Source organism: Gopherus flavomarginatus, chromosome 3, assembly GCF_025201925.1.
Source record: "Gopherus flavomarginatus isolate rGopFla2 chromosome 3, rGopFla2.mat.asm, whole genome shotgun sequence".
In the NCBI taxonomy this organism is placed as follows: domain Eukaryota; kingdom Metazoa; phylum Chordata; order Testudines; family Testudinidae; genus Gopherus; species Gopherus flavomarginatus.
In genome coordinates this window covers 15,218,625-15,234,984 of record NC_066619.1, presented here as the reverse complement: position 1 = coordinate 15,234,984, position 16,360 = coordinate 15,218,625, and the positions used below count along the sequence as shown (strand labels likewise).

General features: G+C 47.8%; 1 protein-coding gene across 1 annotated transcript in view; it reads left to right on the top strand.

The window, feature by feature from the left end:
* Positions 1–2,736: 2,736 nt before the first annotated feature.
* The window catches only part of ZBTB7C (zinc finger and BTB domain containing 7C), a 312,136-nt gene continuing 298,512 nt past the window's right edge, over positions 2,737–16,360 (top strand). Inside the window, exon 1 of the mRNA XM_050944717.1 lies at positions 2,737–2,791. The gene's annotated coding sequence lies outside the window, so the exon portion shown is untranslated. The remainder of the gene's footprint in view (positions 2,792–16,360) is intronic.

Sequence of the window (16,360 nt, the reverse complement as noted above, 5' to 3'; positions counted from 1 at the left end):
AGGGGCACTTTTTGTCCCCCTCTCCGGACAGAGGAGCTGCCTCCCCCAGTCCGGAAGGGCTGCCTCCAGCCTCCCCAGCCCTGGCACTGGCGGAGCTGCCTCTCCCTCCCCACACAGCCCCAGCAACTGGAGGAGCTCTCATCTCCCCCCCACACCCTCCCTCAGCCCTGGGGTTGGAGGGGCTCGCTCCTCTTGCCCTGGCCCCCAAGTTCTGTGCCCCACCGATGGAGGGGGGCATACCTTCTGGAACAGCTTTCCCTTAGAAGGCATGTGGGTAAACAAGCTAAGGAGTTTTAAGAGACAGCTTGATAAGTTTATGTGTGGGAATCGGGATTACATGAGGGTTTCCAACAATAGCAGGGAACTGAACGCGATGACCCAGAAAGTCCCTTCCAGTCCAATGTGTCTAGATGCCTAAACCAAAACACAGCCATGTATTGCCACCTTAACCCATCCCTGCCTTAGGCGCTTCCATTGTTGAGTATGAGGGGTAAGTCTGCCCCCAGGACAGGCAGCATTCCTCTCAACACGGCTGCATGAATATAATTAATTCCTGGGCCCGTTCCTCTCAACTTTTCTTTATGTATCCACTTCTATTCTTGCCGCCTCCCTTCCTTGCCTGCTGTTCAGTGAGCTTACTTCTGGCACAGTCTCCCGCTGCCACGCTGTGCTCAGGCAAAACTCCCACTGGCTTTTACTCGAGCACTCCTGGAGTGAAGATTGCAGGGTTTATATTCTTATTATTTAACACTTACATTGCAGTAACCCCTGGAACTCACAAGCAAGTCAGAGCCACGTTGTGCTAGGTGCTGTACAAACAGAGTACACGACCATCCTCGCCTCAAAGAGCTTAACTGGCTGAAAGAAAAGACAACAGGCGGATGAGAGAAACAAGTGGGAGGGAAGGGGGTGGCCAGGAGAAGAGAATGAATAGGATTTTCTTGCACAGACAACTTACATATACAAGTCCTAGCTAGTCAGTTGCAGCCAGCCACAACTTTACTACCTGCACATCCAGTACCAGAGACCCATTTCCTGTGCACGGTGGCAAAGGGTTTTGAAGCAGAGTAACGCGGTGGCTTTACAGATTCTGGAGCGGGAGTTTCCCCCCCAGGCATACGGGGCAGGGCAGGCAAAAGCACCAAGGTGCTCACCGTGCGGGAAGCAGGCGAGCCCGGCTGCAGAGGGAAGGCGGCAGTCAGCCTTGGCGCAGCAGCAAGGAGAGACAGAAGGAGGTTACGCTATGACGGTCGGGAGGACAAGGAGCTTGTGCTCGAAGTGGAGGCTCCAGCCTGAAGCGCGTGGCCCCAGGGATGCCCCCCTGGGCTGGGTCAGCTCAGGCCGCCCCGGCTGCAAGGGGGAGCTGAGGGGCTGATTTGCAGCAAACGGGAGAGAAGCGGCCCGTAGCCCCGGCTCCCGCCGCTGGCCCCATGGGGAGCCTCCCCCCGCCTCCCAACTCATTCATCAGGGCTCCGCCTTCGCTTTCTCCCACGCTCGACCCGCGCCCTCGGCCCCTGATTGGCTCCTTCCCGCGTCAGTCGGCCTGGGCTTCTTTGGTCGCGTGGAGCTGTCAAGTCCGGCTGGGTATGCGGGGGATGTGGCTTGACCGCCCCCCCTGCTCCCACGTGGCAGGCTGGGCTGGCAGCGGCGGGCAGCACGTCCGAGGCCAGGTCTCCTGCGGCCTTTGCAGGCGGGCCGGGGGCAGCGGAAAGTCTGAACCGGCGCAGCCAGGGATCCCGCTGCCGGCCATGAAGCAGTGGGGACTTCCCCTGGCCCCCGGCTGTTAAGAATTAGCGGTGCAGATACCTGGGAGCGCCCCCCCCAGCAATGCACAACCCCCCCCCCCCGCACGCACTGAGTAAGGGAAGCCCTGCGAGCCGCGCCTCCCGGGGAGTTCCTCCCGCCATGCCAAGAATTAAGGGAACCCCTGGCGCGCAGTGACTCAAAGGGACCCTCCTTTCTACGCAGCGGTTCAGGAGATTCCCTTGTCCCACCCACCCAGCCGCAGGGAAACCTGTGGGCGCTCAGGGACTCCCCTGGGCTCGGCTCTTTGTTGGCTACCTTGAGCGCGGGGCTCGCACGGGCTGGCCCATGTTCTCCCAAACCCAAAAGGCAGCGCCGGGCAAACTGCTGCCTTCTCCGCGGGGAGGGAGCCCACCAGCTGCCGGGAGTGCGACCCAGCAGAGCCCCCAGCCAGCAGCACCCCCAGCCCCGTGGGCAGGGACATGCCCTAGATAGCCAAAGCTGCACCCCCTCCTCCATTCCCGGCAAGCCCGGGGGTGCGGGGCAGGACAGGCTCAGGCGCTGGGCCGGGAAGGGAGGGTGTGGCAAAGGGTGGACGGCGCGCCTCGCCCCCTGCCCCGTCTGTCCCAGCCACAGTTCGCATCTCAAGCCATAGAGGGAAGAGTGTGCAGAGGCGACACGCCGAGTGCATGTGTGAACAGGGGGGAGGAAGAGGGGAGGGGAGGGAGCAGGCTACAGACATCCGGGCCCTTTGCACATTCCAGTCCCACAGCCCTGAGCAGCCGCCACCTCCGGGAGACGCTGCCAGCCGCCAGCAGAGCGAGCGCGGCAGGGCTCGAGCCCCGCGGTGCAGCAGCGGCAGCGGCAGCTGCTGCCAGCCCGGCCAGAGCCGCAGCTGGGGCCGGCTGCGCGGCGGGGAGACGCTGACAGCTGAGCCGGTGCCGCCTCCAGGAGACACTGACAGCCGCGGCAGTTGTGCGCCAAGTGAGGCGGGGGCGCTGCGCCCGCAGCTGGGCAGCGGGCGGAGGCGCCTTCATCCAGCACCCAGGTTTGTGCCCCGGCTGCGCTCCGCACGCGTTCCCCGAGCCACCTGTCCCACCCTCGGTCCGGCTCTGGTGCCCGCCAGAGGGATGCTGCCATGCTTGCGGGAGGAGGGCTCGAGTGGTTCTTTCAGGTCCCGGGGGGAGGGCTCCGGGCTGGCATTAGTGGGCGAGATGGCTGGGAGAGAGGATCTTGCATCTGCAGGCAGGGGAGGGTTGTGTCTGCTGGGGAGATGCAGGGGATGGTGGTAGGGGGGAAGCATTCGCAGAGCGATCAGACAGGTGGTTTCCTTGGGAAGTTTTGCTGTAGTTTGCGTGGAAACGATAGTTTCCACAAGTCTGCTTGGCATTTGGAGGCGATTTCCTGTCCTACCCTATTGGAGTTTATTTATTTACAGAGGCTGTGCCGGAGCCATGGAGCTGCCTGCAGCTGGGCAGTGTAACAGCACCTCCTTGCAATGGCTAGTGGAAAGCTGGGGATGAGGGGTGCTAGTGCTGAAGTAGTGAGAGGACAAAGCTTTCAGCACATCACTGGGATTTAAGGCACCCAGCAGGCTGTAAGAATTGCCAACTTGTTACATTTTACAGCAGCAGTTAGAATTTTATCCTTAATTGTTTTTAGTGCAGACTTCTAGATGGGCAAAAGATGAAGAGTGGTTTGGTGACATGAAGGAGAAAAAGTAAAGAATTAAGAAATGGCTTTAACAAGTCTCTCTTGGCTTAAAAATTACATACTAAAACCAACCCCCTAAACGCCTTACCTGTGTTGATAATAAACTGTCAATTTTAAAATCTAAATGGACGTTAATTTTGTAGGCAGCTTTACTTTTAGGATCTTATGTTCTAGTGCATGTTTATGTTTTAGTAGGAAACATTGGGCAGGGAGTGTGTGTGTGTTTAAACCCTATTTATAATGGTGTCTTTGAAAAAGAATGAAAGCATTTCTGCTGTTCTTAGCTTCTGTAAATTCTTGTTTTTACAAAATCTAAATTTTCAGACAGATTTGACCCCAAGACTTACTGTACTTTTAAGCATCTGCAATGTTCATGCCACAATTAGGAATTAAATGGAAAGATAAGTATATCCTTTCACTGATTTGCTCCATAACTTGATGTAAATGGTTAAAAGAAATCCATCAAAACTCTGCTAATGCAATGTGCTTTTGTACTTACAACAAATGGAACAGTCTCCCACTAAATTTGTATCCAGGAGGGAAAGGCTGTCTTGTGGTTAAGGCACTGATTGTGACTCAGGAGACTTGGATTTAGCTCCCAGCTCTTCCTGTGCGACCATGGACTTTCTTCATTTTCTGTGCCTCAATTCCTTCTCTGAAAATGGGTTTAATAATATTTCCTTACCTCTTGGGCGTGCTGCAAGGATAAATCTATTAATATTTGTGAAGCACTCAGGATATTCTGGTGAGGGAGCTGCGTAAGTAGATATAACTGAAATTGCATTTCCCTCTTGTCTATAATCAAATAGGATAAAGAAACGTCATCAACTGGAAATCCTCCTAGGGGACTGTAGGAGGGCATTGAAGTCTGTAAATTCTTGTTTTGTTTGGGCCTGAATTTGCAGTCATTGCAGGTGGAGGTTAAGGACTGCTGGGTCAGTGATGAGAGCAGCCTTGAGACCTCCTGGAACAGAACACTGTATTGGGGAAGGGGGGTGAACGGGACACCTAGACTTTACTAGTAACTGTGCGAAACTGAGAAGGAAGTCTTGCTGTTTCAGTATTCCAGCATGGATTAAGGAATGTGTCAGACTTGTGGATTTGTTTATTGTTGGCACAGATGTTAAATTCAAGGATTTGGACACCTTTCTGGATTCCTTTTTGCAGTAGTTTAGAAGCTTGCAGATGAACAAAGATGGGGCTACTCTTTCCCAGGGCTATCGTGGCTTTATCTTATGTTGTAGCTAACAGCATAAAAAGATAAAAGAATAATAATAATCCAACACGTAAGTAAAACAACAGGAAGCATTATTCTCACCTGAAGATTCTCTGCTACTTTACAACAACCTACATTGCAGATCCTGAATCACAGATAGCAGAGAAGGCAGAGAACTCTTTAAGTTATGTTGTCCATCTCCCAGCTAGCTGAAAATTTGTTCCACCTTGCAGTATTCTTGAGTATTCTCCCTGAGATTCAGGCAGCAAGTAAGCAAGCCAAAGACTAGATTGAAGCTGACTAGGTAGAAGGTGCACATTTTTAACAGTGCAGATAACTAACCATTAGAAGGGGTTGCCAAGGGATGTGGTGTATTCTCTGTGTCTTGGAATCTTTAAATCAAGACTGGAAGTCTTTTGGAAAGATACACTCTAGTTCGGTCAGAATTTATGGGCTAGCCGCTAGATGCATAACACAAGCTTTGGAATGTCACCCAGTGTTTCCTGCAAGAGGTCAGACTAGATGATCATAATGGCTTTAAAATCTATGATTCCTCCTCCCCTTGATGGCCCAATCTGCTGTCTTTATTGAGATGACACTCCTGCCGAAAGCTGCCAGTAACACAACTTAATTTAATAGCTCTTACACTCAAGCAAATATAACTTTGAATGAGAACGTCTGTATCAGTTGATATAGCCTGCTATAGAGCATCCTGTAACTTACAACATGTTCTTTTACTACTTGTAAATGACACTGTCTTCCTATTTTATGCCCTCCAATTTTGTGTTTATGGGGAGGTATCTCTGCTGCAGCAGATTGCTGCCATGAATTATCTATCACATCTCCTTTGCTCATCCTCTCAGCACTAATTTCACAAACTCTCTTTACAATGGAGTGGGCCCAATCCTTCTCCCATTGAAACCCATTGCAGGACTCCCTTTGACTTTAATGGGAACTAGGGTGACCAGATGTCCTGATTTTATAGGGACAGTCCCGATATTTGGGGCTTTTTCTTATAGAGGTGCAAATTACCTCCCACCCCCTGTCCCGATTTTTCACACTTACTATCTGGTCACCCTAATGGGAACAGGACAGGAACTCTGTTTTATGTATTAGCTTTTCAAATTCACTGCAGGCCAAACGCTTCCTTCTGGTTGTGGGAGTGGAGGGGAGGCTGAAGCCATGGGTCTCAGTTGGGAGGGAGAGGGAGGGAGCGAAAGCTGCAGATTATTCCCCCCGGGTAAGGGTAAGCCTTGTCTGTGAGAGCTCATGGGGCTTCAGCCAAATGGGTAAGGCAGGGACTGGCTGGAGCAAAAAGGGGTTAGAGGAGCAGCTGGACTCCACTATATTCCTTTCCCCCTTCAAGCCCATAGGCCAAGCCAGTGCCTGCTGCTGCTCTGTGCATGTACAAATGCAGTGGTTCCACTCAGCTCTGCATGGCTCCAATGACCCCTTGTTTCCAGAGTATCTTCTACAATGGACGGTCCCTGGAGCTCATGGGGAAGAAGGAGAGGTTCTGTTGAGCCAACGTCCACACCTCCATTTACTCATAATGTCTAATGGAACGTGGACCAGGCTGTGCGGGATTAACTAATGGGCGGGGATACAGTTGTGGCTCATTCAATGGCAGGACCTGCATACAAATCTAACTTTAGTGCCCTCGTGGCCAAGATGGAGTCTGCTCTGCAGGCAGCTCTGGCCAAGAGACAGCGCACACAGGAATGCAGCAGGAGAAATCCCTTCCACCCCAGGGGCTTCTGTTCCAAACCCCCCAGAGTGAACACACAGACACACACACAGAGGAAAAGTACAATGGATATAACAAAGGGAAGTATTTATTTACAGAGGGATGAGAGGAGAAATACAGCAAGAGGAAATATAAGGGGAGCAGTAAAACAGGGCTGCATCCAAACCAAGGGCCCATAGGCCCAGTGGTAGCACAGTCTGACAGGGCAGACACTGAGCAATTGTCTGCACACAGAGTTCAGGAGGCCTGAGCAAAGTTCCAGTCTGGTGATGAGTCTTTGGGTGCTCCTGGTCGTCTTCGGCACCAGTGAACTTTCCCCAGCAAACCCTTCCAGTGCCCTCTTCTGCGGCTCTCTGCAAAACCACACAGAGCGACCACCTCCCCACTTAACTAGCTAGCGGCCTCCCTCCTTGTTCCCAGTGCAGAGTCACAAGTCCCAGTACTCACAGCCCCATGCACATCTGGGCAGGCGTGATACTGGGTCCAGCTCCGGCCTGTCCTTCTTGGACGATTCCTCCCTGGCACAGTGCTCCTCCTGGCTCCTGTCCTGGGCTGTCCTGATCGGGCCTGTCCTGCTCAGGCCTCAGGCAGGTTCTCCCTGCTTCCTTCTCCCTGGGCCTGCAGGCTGCCTCTCTCCTCCCTGGAGCTCCAGACCCGCCCCCTGGAGTTTCCCTCCTTTTTTCTTACTTTCCCCCTCCCCCCTGGGAAAAGGATTTTCAGGGGCCATGCTTTCTAAACCCCAAAGGGATTACACAAACTTATTAGTTGACTCTTGTCTTTATAATTGGATCCATGTGTGTGGAATGGTCAGTGGAGCTCAGCATGTGTATCTGAGCCCTCCTGTGTAGATCTGATGGCTGGATTGTGGGCTTGCATGGTAAATTTTGGGGGGCAGAGACTGTGGGTGAAATCCTGGTTCCACTGCAGTCAATGGGAGCTTTGCTGCTGACTTCAGTGAGGCCTGGATTTCACTCCTTAGCTTGGGTACTGTGTATATGTACAGCACCTAGCACCATGGGGCTCTGAATGGAATCTTTGGGCACTATTGAAATACCAGTACTACTAATGTTACTAAAAAGTGGGAAAGGTTGGCTGAGAAGGGGAAAAGACTGGAGTGGACTCCTGCTGGGCAGCGAATGCATTGCTCTACCATGGAAGGGGGAGGGGAACTTGGCGGGCAGTTTCAGTGCTGATAACGGAGGGACCTTGCCTTTGACAGGTCTGTTAGTGTTAGCAATTACCAGGATGTACAAGCAGTGGTTAAAGTAGATTGGAACAGGAGCGGGAGCTCTCAGGGCATCAGTCACAGGGGTTGGGGAGCTGGGAGGCAGCACTGCTTACACAGTCCTAATGTAGCTCCCTCTGTTTTTAGCAAAGGAGGGGCAGCTGTGCTCCCCTCCCTCCCCCGCCCGATTCCCCTTACTTTAACCTGCTGTATACTGAGAAATATTAGTCATTATCTTTGACTTTATTATTAAGCCTTAAGATGTGTGTGTTTTTTTAAATCTAAATATTGCAGGCCATACTATGCCATTGATTTTTTTTTTAAGTCAAACTTCCCACTGAAATCATTAAAGCTTAAAAATTGATAGTACAATATGGCCTTTTATTAGCAACATAACTTTCTTTTTTAATCAACACGAAAGGGCAGTCTAAGCTCAGATTTGTGTTCCGCATCTCTGCAACACTCAGACAATACCCCCTCCTCCGCATAGCAGCTCCATAGCTGTCAATGCAGCTTTACAAGGCTATTCTTTAAGAAAAACATAAAGAAGAGAATCAATGTCTGCGAGGTCCCCTTTTCTACTCTCCTCTTCCAAGGCCCTAGAGTGTGGAGAATGGTTCTATGTATTGTTTTAAAATGAAAATAGGTGAAAATTGACTTTAGTGGTCTATTATTTGTTATGTCTCTCGCTGCTCATGCAGAGACAGAGTTTCTGGTAGGAATGAACTTGCTATTTTAGTAACCGTGGCATTTTCCTCAAGGGAATCCCTCAGGGTTGGTCATTATGGTGTGGTACTGTAACTCAGTAAAAAGATAGATTAGCTGGATGGATCTCCTCAGATGTGATTCTTTCCAAATGGCAGGTTTCAGCTAATTATGCCTGCACCTGTTATAATACTTAGCACTTATATAGTGCTTTGCATGTTCAAAACCTTGCACATTCACTAGTTAATCAACCCCCTGAGAGGTAGGTATATATTAGTGTCCCTTCTCAGCTGGGATTATCAAGGTCCAGTGTTGCTAACTGTTGTGATTTTATTGAGTCTTGTGATATAGTTGATTTTTTTTATTTAAAGCCCCCACTCCTGGAGTCAGGTGAGCACATCAGAATCTCAGCTTTTAATTTTTTAAAAAATGAGAGTCTAGCCACAGAAAAGCTTGCAAGTGTGACCTGAGTGCACCCCAAAGGCTCAGAAGCCAGAAGACAAATAAAAAGAGCCCCAAATGTATTTTTTTCAAGTCTCATGATTTCTGAGGTGGGGAGATTGGAGTCCCGAGGGTCACATAGCTAGTCGGTGCCAGAGTGGGGATTAGAAATCATGAAGATTAACTTCTGTGTGGCCTTGGCCAAGTCATTTTTGCTCACTGCCTCAGTTTCCCCAGCAGTATAAAGAGTGTGTTGGGTTCCTAGCTTTCACTGCTATGGTTATGTCAGTGCTTCACACTTTCCCTGCCCTTCCACCTGAACTGGCTTCTGCACCCCACTGTTTTCAGGGCTCCTATTCTTCTGCTGGGGGGCGGGTATGGAATACCTCCACCCTGAAATGCCTTCCTGCCCACACCTGCTCTTCCATAGTGGGAGCAAGAAAATCCGCCTTTGAGGTGGTTGATGCAGCCATTCTTTCAAAGCAGCTGGAACTGCAAGAGAGATTTGCTCTCCCTCTGTGGATAGCGGTACTGGTTTCAGGCCTAACTTGCAGCTGGGGGAAATGCTGCCCCTTCCAGTGGTTAGTGGATGTGCTGTTTGCTTAGTTATCCTGTAGGAAAGTGGTGCTACTATGAAGATAGCTGCTCCCACGCTATCCCCTTGGAATTGTGGGCTGTTTGGAACTGATGGTCAGTGTTAGGACCTGATCATATTCAGCACACTTTACTCCCTCTGATGTTGGCAGGAGGGGAGAGTTCTCAGTGCTTCTCAGGATTCAGGCCTCGGTTTGCGATCTCTACAGAATGACTGTTAATTCCTGTCACTTTATTAGCACCTAGCTGTGAGCACAGTGGGCTGACAACTCTGATCTGGCTGAGCCATGTGCAGAACTACATGAGGTAGAGCAAAGGTGGCTTTAATTATGCAGTGACTTGTGAGCTGGAGGCCAGCTTGACTCCTGGTGCTGCTTAAAGCAGAGGTGGCTTAAGGAGAATGTGGACCCGATTGTGCAAACCTCGTTTACTGCTGGGAGTAAACCTTACTCATAGGAGTGCTCTGCCACTGCCTTCAATGGGACTGTTTGGGGGAATGTGTGTTTTTCACAAGGCTATGGCTTGTAGGATTGGGCCCTGTGTGAGAAATTCCTCCTTCAGAATGGAGGAATGCACACAGTATAAAATCTGGGGACTATTTCACAGCCGATAAGCACATGCCCCTACAATCTGTAATTATTATACAATACATTCAGACTGGGAATAAGGCATAAGTGTTTAACAATGAGGGTAATTAACCACTGAAACAACTTAACAAGGGCTGTGATGGATTCTCCATCACTGGCAATTTTTAAATCAAGATTGGAAAAAGTCTGCTTTAGTTCAAACAGGAATTATTTTGGGGGAGGTCTCTGTTATGCAGGAGGTCAGCCTAGATGATCACACTGGTCCCTTCTGACCTTGGAATCTGAATCACACTCTGTTACTGAAAATTGCAAAGGCATAAAGCAAGAAAGGGGCTTGCCTAAGCCAGGCTGTCTGGAAAACTAATGAAAAGTGTGGTGATGGCTTAATCAGACTGACTCTCTTATCTCTGTGGTAGGTAAATCTCCTAGTAATGTTACTGCACTTTTTACAGACAAGAAGAAATAAAAGTAAAGATGCTGGAGGTGTAGATTTTTTAATCATCACATTTTTAGGACTGTTTTTTCTACAGCCATAGCACCTGATTACACAAATGGGTGAGTAACTTTACTCTGGTGAATAAAGGCATGTGTGTGTTTGCAGGCTTGGGCCTGCAATAAGTATGGGGGGAGGTCAGAAAGGGATTTTCGAAAGTACCTAAGTGACTAAGGAACACAGGACAATGGGAGTTGGGCACCTGAATCACATTTGAACATCGCATCTCTCTCTCTCTCTCTCTCTCTCTGTATGTATGTATGTGTGTGTATATATATATATATATATATATATATAAGCAGGATGAGATTTTCATGTCTGCAGGAGTCAGATGCACAAGTCCATTGACTTTGAATGAGAGTTGGGTACCTAACTTCCTTAGGTGGTCATGGAAATCTTATCCTATTATAAGGAAAAGGCAGAATGAATTCTCCAAGGACTTATTGCTCAGCTGTGCTGGGTTTACTGCCCTCTCTTCAGTTGCTTGCTGGAAACAAAGTTTCTTACCCCAAGTCAGAATAAGCCAGAGTTTTCACATTTCTTGGTCGAAATCTGCTGACAAAGGTACTTTTGAAGACTAAGTGAAACTGAGGATTTTAGAAACGAGGCCGAGGAACATAAATATCACTTTCAGCTACTTTTAAAAGTTCAACGCCCACATTTGCAAACATGGGTGCTTACTGTTAGGCACCTAAATCCAGATTCAGGCTTCTACATGAAAGTGGCCTGATTTCTTTTCTTTTCGTAGGTGCTAAGTACCCCCAGCTCCTAAGGGATTCAGAGAGAACCGTGGGTGCTCACACCTTTGAAGATCAGGTCATTTATATTTAGGTGCCTACACATGGCTTTAGAAGCCTAAAATTAAGCACCTAAGTTTGAAAATGTTGTCTAGTGTATCCTCGTTTACTGCCAAACCATACTCACATTTGCAGTGCTGCCATTCTCCATCACCCGTCATTTAGATGAGGTTCACTGAAACAGACGTTTAGTGACAGAACAGGTGTATTCAACTAGAAATACATACTATCATTGTTTTATTCAGTGTTTGTACAGTGCCTTGCACAACTGGATCCTGGTCTGTGACTGGGGCTCCTAGGTGCTAGGGTAATACAATAATAATAATAATAAATACTTTATTGCAGTAAAATGGACAGTTCTTCTTACTAGCATACCTCCCATGGATGCTGTGAGCCTTAATTAGTCTTAGCAAAATATTTGGGATGATCAGATGTATCATGCTACATACATGCAAACTATTATGGTTATTGGTTTTAAAAAGTATCCAGGAAGACAGCAAAGCTTTTGAAGGGCCAGATCCAAGACCCATTGAAATCAGTGGACAGATATCTGTTGCCTTGGGTAGGTGTTGGATCATGTCCTAAGGGTACGTTTACACTGCAAAAAACACCCCGCCCCCCCGTAGCAGTGAGTCTCAGAGCCTGGGTCTGCAGACTTGGGCTCATAGGGTTTGTGCTACAGTGCTAAAAATAGCAGTATAGACGTTCCTTCTCAGGCTGGAATATGGGCTCTGAAGCCTGGATCTCAGATCTTGAGCTCTAGACAGAGAGGGAATCGCTACACTCCTATTTTTAGCAGCGTAGTGTGAGCCTCACTTTCTGGACCCAGGCCCTGAGACTCACTCCCACAGGTTTGGTTGGGTTTTTCTGTTTTTGTTTTCGCAGTGTAGATGTACCCTAAGTGTCTGACCTTACATGTGAAGAGCAATAGCCTATGTTAATTTCAGGTAATGTAAAGGAGGAAAACCCTCTAATCATTAGAATAGGGAAGTTACAGGATTATTGGCTATGTGTGGTTCTGTGACAGAGTGCTGGGCAAAAGTACCCGAACCGGCACTCTGGTCACTGCAACTTGAATTAATTACTCCAGAGCAGACCTCATTAAGAAGAGCCGTGCCTAACTGAGGAGAACTAAAGAGGCTATTTAGACATTTAGGGGATGATACAAAAGGCACAGGAAGGAAATGGGATGGGAAGAAATGGAGAAATTGCTTCTCCCTGCTTGCTTCAGGAGCGGAGGACTCCCCAGGACTGTAGGTGTGAGGCTGTAAGACTCTCTAGGACTGTAAGCATAAGACTCTCTAGGACTGTATAAGAGTGGTGGAAACCAATATTGTAAATAAACTGCACGAGGTGTTTTACCAGCAAAAAGGTCACTGAGCTGTTTGTGAACTTGAGCAGAGGCAGGAGCGAGCAGGCCCTACCACACGCTGATATAATGCATTGTTTGTTTTTTCATTGATTTGTTTTAAATTAAATCATACTAACTCTCCTAACAAAATAAAGAATAGGCCTTAGCCTGCATTCTTTCCATGCATGCCACTCCCACTGAAGGCAATGGGAATTCAGCATGCTTTTGGACAACACGGCATATTTCAATGCTTTGTACTTCTACAGTGCTTCCTATCTGAGACTCTCAAAGTATTTTGCAAGCATTAGCTGTGGTGCCAGATCTCCTGATTTATCCTGAGTCTTGTAACATTCGATGGTTTTCTTGAGGTCCCAACTCCTGAAGTCATGGAAATATGAGAATTTCAGCTTTAATTTAAAAAAATAAAGTTTGTAGCCCTCATGGCTGTAGAGAAAATCTTGAAAATGTGATCCCAGTGTATCTCAAAGGTATAAAAAACAGAAAGTGGAAAGAACCTAACCTATACTAATAAGTTTGGTTGTTTTTTTTTAAGCCAATTTCATGATTTTGGAATGTTTGAGTTTAGCAATACTGCATTAGTAAAGCCTTGTCATAACTCTCTCAGGCACTTATAGCCATTGTACAGATTGAGAAGACTCAGGTACAATGATGTTAAAAGGGCTTGATTCTGTGAGGCGCTCAGCTTCCTCAACCCCTCACTTAGGCTCAGGCACTAAGATTTTCAACGCTTGGTGCCTCAATCCATATTTAGTCACCTAAATACAAGTGGCCTGAGTTTCAAAAGTACTGAAATCAATGTAAACAGATGAGTGCTGAGCACTTTGAAAAATCAGGCCACTTACGTTTACATGCCAAAATACGGATGTAGGAGCCTAACTGCTGGCTTGTGTTTTTGAAAATTTTAGCCAAAGTGACTTGCCCCAGGCAATTCAGGGAGGCTATGGAAGAGGTAGGAGTGGAACCCAGACTACATGACAGCCCAGACTGTGTTTTTACCACAAGACCACTCTTTCCCTCATAGGGCTTGTCTACACTTAAAATGATACAGCAGCACAGCATTAGGCTGGATACTGCCTGCACCAGTGGGGGAGAGGGGGCAGGTTTCTCCCGTCGCTGTAGGTAATCCACCTCGCCGAGAGGTGTTATGGTATCTAGTTTGATGGAAGAATTCTTCTGTCGACTGAGTGCAGTCTACATGGGACTTAATTCGGTTTAACTGTGCCGTTCAGGGATGTGGATTTTTTGCATCCCCACCGTGACGTTGCTATGCCGATGTAATACTTTAATGTAGACCAGGCCTGAGTGAGGAGTTTCTGTTCTCCTCTCCCATAAGCACAGACGAAGAACAACCCCAAGCTTATACTATTTTCTCCAGGCAAGATTCTTGTAAGCTATTATTTTAAGTACATTGTTTGTTTGTTTGTTTTGTTTTTTTCAAATGAGATAAGTTTTCATTGTATTTGAAAAGCTCTGGGGTTTCCTTTCCCCTCCCTCTCCTGGATAGACTTTTATAGACTCTGGCTATAAAAACGGGGAGGCTCCATCCAGGAAGTATTAGAATATAAAAGGAAATATTTCAGTTCTGTAGTGAATGAAGCTTGGCAAGTCCAGAGAGGATGTGGAGAGAAATGGCGGGGGGGGGAAGTGGCAGGTGTGTTTAGAGGGAAAGGCGTGCCATCAAATATATTTTAAGCTCTGGAAGTTCTCATTTTACTGCACTCTGGAGAAAAGACGTTTGGTTGCTTTTTTTTTTTTTATCCTCTAGTGACACACTTTAAGAGACAACCCTAGCTGTTCTTTTAACTTGTTTCAACTCATCGAATTAATCAGAGCCTAGTTTATCTCTTGCGCTTTTTCGAGGGAGATGCCCAAGGTTTATTTAACAAAGAGCTCTTGCCTTACAGAACAAAAGTTTGCATTTTTGTAGGAAATAGTGTTTTAAGGAAATATCCTACCCATAAGTAGGGTGACCAAATAACAAATGTGAAAAATCGGGATGGGTGGAGGGTGATAGGAGCCTATATAAGAAAAAGACCCCCCAAAAACGGGACTGTCCCTATAAAATCCGGACATCTGGTCACCCCTACTCATAAGGCTGCCCGCTTCCTCTGCTGGATCCCAAGGGAGTGGCTGCAAAGGACCTGGGTTACAAAGGAAGGCTTCGAAGAGCAAGATGAAATGAGCAATTCAGCCAGATGAGGGGAGGTTTGGAGTTAGGGCACTGCTCTTGTTGAAGTTGATGAGAAAACTCTCAGGGAGCAGGATTGGGCCCTAAGGCTTTTGTCAAAGAAAAACTGTATAAGGGAAGCCAAATGGAGTGCAGCATGCTCAGCACCTGGCAGGACCAGGCCCAAAGATGGAGGGAATCAGCTGCTTGTTCTTATCTTCAGGAAGGAGAGTCGCTTTCCAGTGTTTAACTCTTTGACATTTAGAATACTGCATGGGCTGATGACGTGTGATCTGCCCATCCACACAGACTAAAACCAAACTGGGGAAAGAGTGGGGGAGGGGATTTGGTCAATGTGGTTAATATGCAGGATGTTGGGGAGAGATTCTCTAGTGTGCAGAGAGCAATTATCCTAACGAGGACATAGCTGGAGAGCCTCTTTTTCAGTGACTGGGTTCACAGAGCACCTTGCAGAGGGGTGGACTCATGCTTGTATTGTAATGCTGTTGCTTTCATAACATAGATTAATGTGTTGATGCAATAATACAGTACAGACATCTCAATATGACAGGATTTTGGGGCATTCTGACTCCCTAGTCTCTCTACCTGAAGTATGGACTCCATGCCAGTCACATGTGGAAGGATGGTCTTATGGTTAATGTATTGGACTGGTACTCAGGAGCTCTGGGTTCAGTTTCTGGCTGTGCCATAGCCTTCCTACCTAGGATCATAGAAGATTAGGGTTGGAAGGGACCTCAGAAGGTCAGTCTAGTCCAATCCCCTGCTCAAAGCAGGACCAATCCCCAGACAGATTTTTACCCCAGTTCCCTAAATGGCCCCCTCAAGGATTGAACTCACAACTCTGGGTTTAGCAGGCCAATGCTCAAACCACTGAGCTATCCATTCCCCCCCAGATATTGGGCAAGTCCTTTTTTCTCTGGGCTCAATTCTCCATCTGTAAAATAGAGATAATCATACTTCCTTTTTCTGTCTTCTCTAATTACATTGCAAGCTCTTCAGAGCAGGGACTGTCTCTTACTATTTGTGGGGATGGTGCCTAACACGACGTGGCCTCAATCTTGATTGGCACCTCAAGGAGCTACTGTAATACAAATAAATATTAATGAAGTAGCATTCAACAGAGCAATGAGTTGAAGATCTTACATTTACAGAGGGGCTTTCATCAGAAATGATGCCAAAGTGTTCACATAGACATGAAATGCTGCTGCCAGCACTGAAATGTAGCCCTCTCTGGGGTGGAAAGCAGCTGCTACCTAACACAACAGCGTAGGACCTAGAGTATAGAACACTGCATCCGCTTGAAATGGTAGGACGAATGTAGTTCAACCAATGTAATTAAGCAGATTGGAATTTGACCAGGCTACTACTGCTAATACCCAACTCCCGTGATAAGTATCACAGGATCTTTATTGTCTGCCAGTGGGCATGACATTGATTTTATGAATCATTGGGAAGTTTTCACCTTCTGCAGCATAGTGATCCCTGCAGGGGCGTTGGGTCTTTGGGGTCCTGAGTGGCATGCTGCCATGTAAAGTGTGG